This window comes from Callospermophilus lateralis, unplaced genomic scaffold, assembly GCF_048772815.1.
Source record: "Callospermophilus lateralis isolate mCalLat2 unplaced genomic scaffold, mCalLat2.hap1 Scaffold_52, whole genome shotgun sequence".
In the NCBI taxonomy this organism is placed as follows: domain Eukaryota; kingdom Metazoa; phylum Chordata; class Mammalia; order Rodentia; family Sciuridae; genus Callospermophilus; species Callospermophilus lateralis.
The window spans coordinates 3981547-3990118 of record NW_027514454.1 but is presented as its reverse complement, the minus strand read 5'-3'; the positions used below and the strand labels follow the sequence as shown (position 1 = coordinate 3990118).

At 34.8% G+C, this 8572-nt stretch overlaps 1 non-coding gene across 1 annotated transcript; it reads right to left on the bottom strand.

The window, feature by feature from the left end:
- Positions 1-7724: 7724 nt before the first annotated feature.
- LOC143640678 (U6 spliceosomal RNA) lies at positions 7725-7831 on the bottom strand. The gene has a single exon (XR_013155068.1). It is a non-coding gene; the product is annotated as a U6 spliceosomal RNA (small nuclear RNA).
- Between the last annotated feature and the right edge of the window lie 741 nt (positions 7832-8572).

Sequence of the window (8572 nt, the reverse complement as noted above, 5' to 3'; positions counted from 1 at the left end):
AAACATGAATTGTATAGAAAGAATACTTATAAAAGATATGAAAATTGTAGAAAGCAAAGAAAGTAAAATGGGATGAAACTATGTTATATAGGACTCAGTGTATTCAGCAGAAGCAGAGAAATCTGACATTTTGGTATCCACTTTGCAGAATGTGTGCAGGGTGATCAACATGGAAAGAATTGAGGTAGGCCATGTCCATATATAGAAGTGTTGCTTGGAATTTGTTACAGAGATTTGTGTACCAAAGTTGTAAGTCATTTATTCTTAAAAAAGAATGTAATCAAGGAGGAATCCAAGATGGTGGGCTAGAGGGAGGCTGCACTCTGTGTCATTCTGGGACCTGGAATTTAAGTATCAGGAATACTGTTTCTCTGCAAGACATTAGAGTACCCCTGACAGCTGCTCCCATGCAGAAAACAAGGCCATGTGTGCTGTTCAGATTTCCATGCCTCAGCATCAGCACAGGAGCCCAGCCACTTCTTCACACAGGTCCTCTTGGTGACTGATTAGGATAACTGGCATTAGCAAATTCACAGGACTCCTGGCCATCCACCTACACAGGAATCCTGGCTGCTGCACACGAACTGGAACTTGGCCTCCATTATCATGTTGACCCCCAACTACCAACTGGGGCTCCTCTAATCATCTTCATCTTGGGGCACTGCAACTACTGAATGACCCCCTACATGTGGTAGCCTGCACTTGGTGACACTGTATTGGATCTGTAGACAGCCACAGCCACAATACTGCACACTACTGAGCTGCATCTCTGAACACATCACTCAGTGCCACCACTAGGCACCATCAGATCCCTGACAGGCCATCACTAAAAGCACCCACCTCCATCTTGGGACTTCTTCATCACCATCTTTAGTTGGGGCAACTCCAAGCTTGGAACACTGGCTGGGGTTTAGAAGCAATATCAATGTACCAAAAGTTCTGAACTCTCCTTTCTCCACTCTCCCGTGTACTCCCTAACATGGAACAGTGCCTGTGGCTACATGACCAGCCAATAGCTTGCAAAGCTGTGTCCTGAGCTGCCCAATATGAAATAGCTCTCTGTGACAGATGCACAGCTCCCAGAGTGCAGCCCACAAGACCTCTAGAGAGAAAGGTTCCTGTTTGGGAAGTAAAAAGGGAGGGAGTGAGTGAGATACAGTTTAGAGACTAAATTAGAGACCAGGAACTGTGAGGTCTATAGGCAATATAAAGAAATAAGCTCAGGTCCTCACATCACAGGAGCAGGCACCAAAGGAGATCCTTGGATCAACCCTCCTAACCTACTAACCATCATCATCCTGAGGGTGGAGATTCCAGCAGACAACACACAATCCTACCTACTGGATGAAAACAAAAGCTGGAAAGATACTGATCTCCAACAAAAAAATTCCCTGTGTCTTCCTTCAAGTTCGTTCTCTCTCTCCCTCTCTCTCTCTTTCTCTGTCTCTTTCTCCTCCCACTAGTACATCCACAACATTTGTGAAACCAAGTTCCTTTCATGAATTAGGCTACTGAGCACTGGGATGTCTGAACAGTATATTATAGTGGTGTTGTATATTCTGTTATCTCCTAATTTTACTTTTCTTAAGATGTTTGGTTTTGTTTGTTTGTTTGTTTGTTTGTTTTTTTGCTCTACTGTCTTCCCACTTACTTGTCTCCCAAAAATCACTTTCTCTGTCTTCTCCTGTTACTATCAAACTTCTTTAGATTTCTCTCTCATGCTTTCTATAATCTAATATCCTCACCTCCTGGCCCCTCAACATCTCTTCCTACACCTCACCAATGAGAAACTGTAGGCCCTTTTGCAAACCTACTGTTCATAATGTAGATAATAATTGAACTTACCATTTCTGTATATTTTGACAAAACTGTTAACATCTTAAAAGCAGCTATTCGGTTTCAGGTTTTATAGTGTTTGTTTTGAGACCTTTTCACATTGTTCTCCTTAAAGAAGTGATATTGAAAACCTACAGTGACATTATAAGTCTATAGGGTAAAAATGGTAATGCAGACACCTTAGTTCCAGAAGGGAAGACACATGAACAATAACAACAACAACAACAACAGAAAACTAAGACATTACATTATTAGAATTCATGGCCAGCACAATAGAAGAAATGACAGAGAAGAATTTCAGAATGCACACAATCAAAATATTCTGTGAATTAAAGGATAGTATAAGAGAACAAATATAGGCAGAAAAATATCATTTTGATAAAGAGCTACATAAGCAAATATAGAAAGCAAAAGTTTACTTCAATAAGGAGCTAGAGGTTCTGAAAAAAAAAACAACCCAGGAATTCTTGAAATGAAAGAAACAATGAACCAAATTTAAAGCTCAATTGAAAGCACCACCAAGATATTCGATCACTTGGAAGACACAACCTCAGACAATGAAGACAAAATATATAATCTTGAAAAGAATGTTGACTACATAGTGAAGAACATTCAATAATTATGGGATAACATAAAAAGACCAAACTTAAAAAATATTGAGTTAGAGGAAGGCATAAATAGAGTTTCACACCAAAGGAATGAACAATCCATTAAATTAAATAATATCAGAAAAATTTCCAAACATGAAGAATGATTTGGAAAACCAAATACAAGAGGCCTACAGGACATCAAATGTACAAAATCACAACAGATCAACACAAAGCCACATTACAATGAAAAGGCTTAGCAAACAGAAAAATGAGAAAAATTTAAAAGTCATAAAAGAAAGGAATAAAATTACATACAGGGGGAAATCAATTTGTATCTCAGCAGATTTTTTCAACCCAAACCCTCATGTTTCAGGATAGGCAGAATTAATATTGTCAAAATGACCATAAAACCAAAAGCACTATACATATATAATGCAAATAAAAATAAAATAAAAATTCCAATGACATTCCTCATAGAAATAGAAAAAGCAGTCATGAAATTCATCTGGAAAGATAAGAGACTCAGAATACATAAAGCAATCTTTAGCAAGAAGAATGAAGTAGGTGGCTTCACTACAACAATTCTTAAACTATAATACAGAGCAATAGTAACAAAAACAGCATGGTATTGGCACCAAAATAGACTTGTAGACCAATGATATGGAATAGAGGACACAGGGACAAACCCACATAATTACAGTTATATTAGACAAAGGTGCCAAAAATGTATATTGGAGAAAAAATAGTGTCTTCAACAAATGGTGCTGAGAAAAGTGGAAATCCACATGTAACAAAGTGAATTAAACTTCGATCTTGTACTATGCATAAAACTCAACTCAAAGTGAATCAACGAGCTAGGAATTAAAAACAGAGACTCTGCACCTAATAGAAGAAAAAGTAGACCCAAATCTCCATTATGTCAGATTAGTCCCCTTATTCCTGAATAAGAGTCCTGTAGCATAAGAATTAAAATCAAGAATCAATAAATAAGATGAATTAAAGCTAATTTTTTTTCTCAGCAAAAGAAACAACAGGTGAGGTGAATAGAGAGCCCATATTTTGGGAGCAAAATTTTACCACTCACACATATCAGATAGAGCACTAATCTCTAGGATATATAAAGAAATCAGAAAGCTAAGCACCAAAAAACAAATAACCCAATCAACAAATGGGCCAAAGAACTGTACAGACACTTCTCAGAAGATGGTATACAATCAATCAACATATATATGAAAAAATGTTCAACATTTCTAGCAATTAGAAAAATGCAAATCAAAACTACTCTAAGATTTTATCTCACTCCAGTCAGAATGGCAGCTATTAAGAATACATACAACAATAAATGTCGGTGAGGATGTGGGGAAAAAGGCACACACTCTTGCATTGCTGGTGAGACTGCAAATTGGTGCAGACAATATAGAAAGCAGTATGGGGATTCCTTGGAAAATTTGAACTGGAACCACCATTTGACCCTGCTATCCCACTCCTTGATTTATACCCAAAGAACTGAAAAACAGCATAGTATAGTAATGCAGCCACATCAATGTTTATAGCAGCACAATTCACAAAAACTAAATTGTGGACACAACCTAGATGTCCTTCAGTAGATGAATGGATAAAGAAACTGTGATATATATATACACACACACACTCACACACACACACACACACAATGGAAAATTACTCAACATTAAAAGAGAATAAAATCACGGCATTTGCAGGTAAGTGAATGGAGTTGGAGAATATTATGCTAAGTGAAGTAAGTCAATTCCACAAAATCAAATGCCAAATGTTTTCTTTGATATGAGAATGCTGATCCATAATGTGGATTGGGATGTACCGGGGGTGGAGGGTTGTGGTGGGGAGCATGGGAGGAATGTAGGAACTTTAGGTAGGGCAAGGGGGAGGGAAAGAAAGAGACAGGACAGGGGAGTAGAAAAGATGGTACTTATCCCAAGTACATATATAAAAACACAAATGGTGTGACTCTACTTTGTGTACAACCAGAGACATGAAAAATTGTGCTCTATATATGTACTAGGAATTGAAATGCATTCTGCTGTCATATATAACAAATTGGAATAAATTAATAAATTTTAAAAAATCTATTGAACATTTCATTTTAATCCAACAATTTATAGTATTATACAATTTAATTATATAATATTAAGAATGTATAATAGGTGTTTTCCATAAAAATTATTATAGCATATTTTTATATTATATAATATGTAATACATATGATTATATATTTAATATAAATATTAAATAAAAAATAAAGGTTCTAAGGCTTAAGATATCAATCTTGGCAAACTTATCTCATTTGCTTAACTATCAACAAAAACATTAGATAGCCTAATATTCTGATCTTTGATCTGTCTCAAGGGAAAGGCTATATGGATCCTAATGCCTTCATCAGAGAGAGTGGAGAGTTTTGGAAACTGTACATTATTCAAACTAAGTGTTAATAAAGACCGACTAGAGATGTGGTAGTAGTTAATTCACTATTTAACTATGTAAAATTATGGTAAGGATGGATTGAACTACAATCACTTTGGGTTTTGGAACATTTTAGGTCTAGAGACTTTGAGGTACTTCTTGAGAGCATTACTAATTTAGTGTGACTTATAATTTTTAACATAGGAGTAAAGGCACTTTAAATGCTACTAGCATGAACGCCTTCTAGTACCTCATATTTAATATTGTTTTTAGTAACCATGATTTCAATATTACTTCATTACGGTGCACTATGATGCAATGACATAGTTCCCTAAACAGTTATACTTGTGATTTATTATTTGATTTGTTAAACAGATCTGCTGAAACTTGTCATCTTTGTTTGTACACATGTATAAGCCCCTTTACCAGGATAGGGTTTTCATGGCTTGGAGGAAGGACATCTGTGAAGTTTGGTGAGAGTGTAGTCAAGCCAGAAATGTACCATGATCACCATCATCTAAATGTGGTTAGGCTAAAGCAGTTGTGCAATTTTATCAAAAGACAATCTCCATCAACTCTGAAAATTCTCAAGTAGATCCATGAGTTTATCTTTCCAGCCACTTGTTAGTCAAAAAGTGGACAGTAACCAGTAGTAGTATTGTTGTTACTTGTGAATTATTATTATTGTTGTTATTACTTGTGAATTTACTAAAAAGGCAAAATATCAGAGACCATTTCATATTTGCATTTTAACAAGATCTACATATAATTTGTGCACACATTTTGAGAAACAGTTTTAACCAAGTCTTTCTTTTTATGTTGCATCCCTGGTTGTATGACCGAGTCAAACACTCACTATATTCCATCTGAAAAATGAAATGAATTTTGTAATATAAAGTGCCTTTTTAGTGATTTGATCAGGTATTTGCTCACTAGATCTGTGTTCAAAAGGAAAAAAAATTCAGACATAGAAGTTTAAGACCTGCAAGTGCCACAAGAGTAAACAGAAATGGGATTTTTTTTTTTTTTGATCAACAGTGGTTCCAAAGACTATGTAAACTTATAACCATGGATGTTAAAGAGTCTCATCATAATTTAGAATCGTGTCACACTTGCTACTTTGCTTTTAGTTGTTCTTTGTTTGTTAGAATCTCCTACTGCTGGCAGCATGGTCCAAAAGAATCTTGTTATACAGATTAAATGAAATTATTTTAAGTAAAGGGGATTTTGTAATTAAGTATGATTTTTTCAGGCCTTTTCCTTTCAATATCATAAAGGAGGTATATTTTATTCTTTTTGAATAAAATGAAAATAAACAAAATTCATGACTTTTGTTTAACTGCCAATTTTTATTTGTAAATATAAAAGCAGTTTTTTTTTTTTTTGCTACTTTAAGGGAAAAAAAGCAGGCATATAATATAGAACCTGAAGTTGATATTCTCCTTTAACTCACTAATAAAGTATCTTTCTAATAAGGATCTGGTAACTTCTACAAATATCAACTATGAAATTTATATCTGCCCCTGTGGTATCAGTCCTTTATTGCTTTGTTGGTGTTCTTTTAGTTTGTTATTATCATTAAAGTGTTTTTGCTTCCAGAAGCTGAGGTAAAATTGCACAACCATTAACTCTTAGATCATTTCCCATAGAGCTTTCTTCTAAGTTATTATTTTTCCTTAATAAATGCAAATTAAGTAATTATCTAGTTAAATTTCAACTAGGCATTATTCATTTGAGAAATTGTTGCTTTATCGTGCAAAAGAAGCATTTTTCCACCTTTGGCACTTTACAATAAACTCATTCTGATCTAAATTGATTGCTGTGGGATTATCTTGAAGTCATTAAAATATTGCTGTATTGACATTCACTGATGTCTTTAATTAGCAATTTCAAATTCCAGTGTTTGGCATTAAATATGAACCAACGTAATTTACTATTTCCCCATAGCTGTTTTCCAGCTTTGTTTGTGCATCTTTTGAGTATATTAAACCATTATTTGAGAAGTTTTTTTCATATATTCAATCCATTGATGATTACAACAATTGCAGGTTAGCCTGTTTGTCTTTGTAATGAAGATTTTACTGAGATTACGGATTTCTCTGGACCTGGGTTAGATAAAGAATATATTTTAATTTTATTTTATTACTTTCAAAATATTAAAATTCTTAAAATATTGAATTTATCATAAATTTTAAACATCAATGCACACATAGAGCAATGATCTTTAGAAATTGGTCTTTAAATGTCAGATACTTCAATTCTCAGGGACAAAAACATTTTGATTTTGATTTCAAGTAAACATTGTAGAACTATTCTCAACTGTCCGTGGACCTTCTGTTTTGGGTAATATCACATTGATAGTGTCACATCTAAATTCCCCCCAAAGAAAAGCTTGACAATAAAGACATTTCCAAAAATATTAAATCAAGCATTTTATTTGACTAGACCAAAGACACTACTAGGCTTTTGAGATAGGAAAACCTTCTCTTCCTCCACACCCTACTTATTTTGAAGAAATAGAGCAAAATTAGAGACCACACACTTTGGATTAGAACAAGTTTTCATTTGTATTTCTATATGAAGACTCCTCCTTGATCCTCACTATGTCACAGTGCCTAGGTAAACAAGCATCCTTGCTATCAAAAGGCAAAACAATATTAATTACAGAGGTTGTAAGAATAAATGGACAAAATAGTTCCATGAATAATATGAATAATATGATTCTGCCCAGATGGTAATAACAGGTGTGCTCTTTTACCTTCTCTGCACAATTTCCCTCAAGAATGACAAGATATTCCAAATCTCCTTCTCCTTGACTACCAGAGATTCATAAAAAGAAGCATTTTTTCTTTTTTTTTTTTTAATGTGGAATGCTTCATAAATTTGGGCATCACCCTCACACAGGGGCCACATTAATCTTCTTCATATCATTCTAATTTTAGTATATGTGCTGCCCAAGCAAGTACATGGAACATTTCTTGATGCTTTCACAGATGGGTCTTATATCAAGGGCTTCCCAAAATAAGGGAGCTTTTTACAGGATGTCGTTTGCTTATTGCACAGCTATAGAAAATTTAGAGTTCCATAAACCTCTTTTATTTTTTATTTTTATTTTTTTAATGAATTAGAATCAATGGGAACCATTTCAACTACATGACAGGTCACACTGGCGATATGGCTTTCAGAGCTCTCCATAAGTCAGCTGCTTGTTTCACCAGGGTCCTCGCTTTCCTCATTGTACTCCTTCCACTTGGAACTTCCTTCTGGAAGATATCTTCACAGTTGTCCCCTTGCCATTGTTGATGGACCTCTCCTCAGTCCCTCTTCATCGTGTCACTTTATGTTAGTCTTCTTGGCATTCAAGAAGAAATAGGGGCTGGGGATGTGGCTTAAGCGGTAGCGTGCTTGCCTGGCATGCACATGGGGCTGGTTTCAATCCTCAGCACCACATACAAATAAAAAAAGATGTTGTGTCTGCTAAAAAATAAATATTAAAAAATTCTCTTGAAAAGAAGAAGAAGAAGAAGAAGAAGAAGAAGAAGAAGAAGAAGAAGAAGAAGAAGAAGAAGAAGAAGAAGAAGAAATGGCCTTATTTAGGAATTGATGAGTAATTTCTGTCTCCTTTTAAAGTTTGGAAAATAATTTAGGTGAACACTCCAATTTTCTTTTTCACTCTTGTAATCTTCATTGTACAGAATAATGCTCAT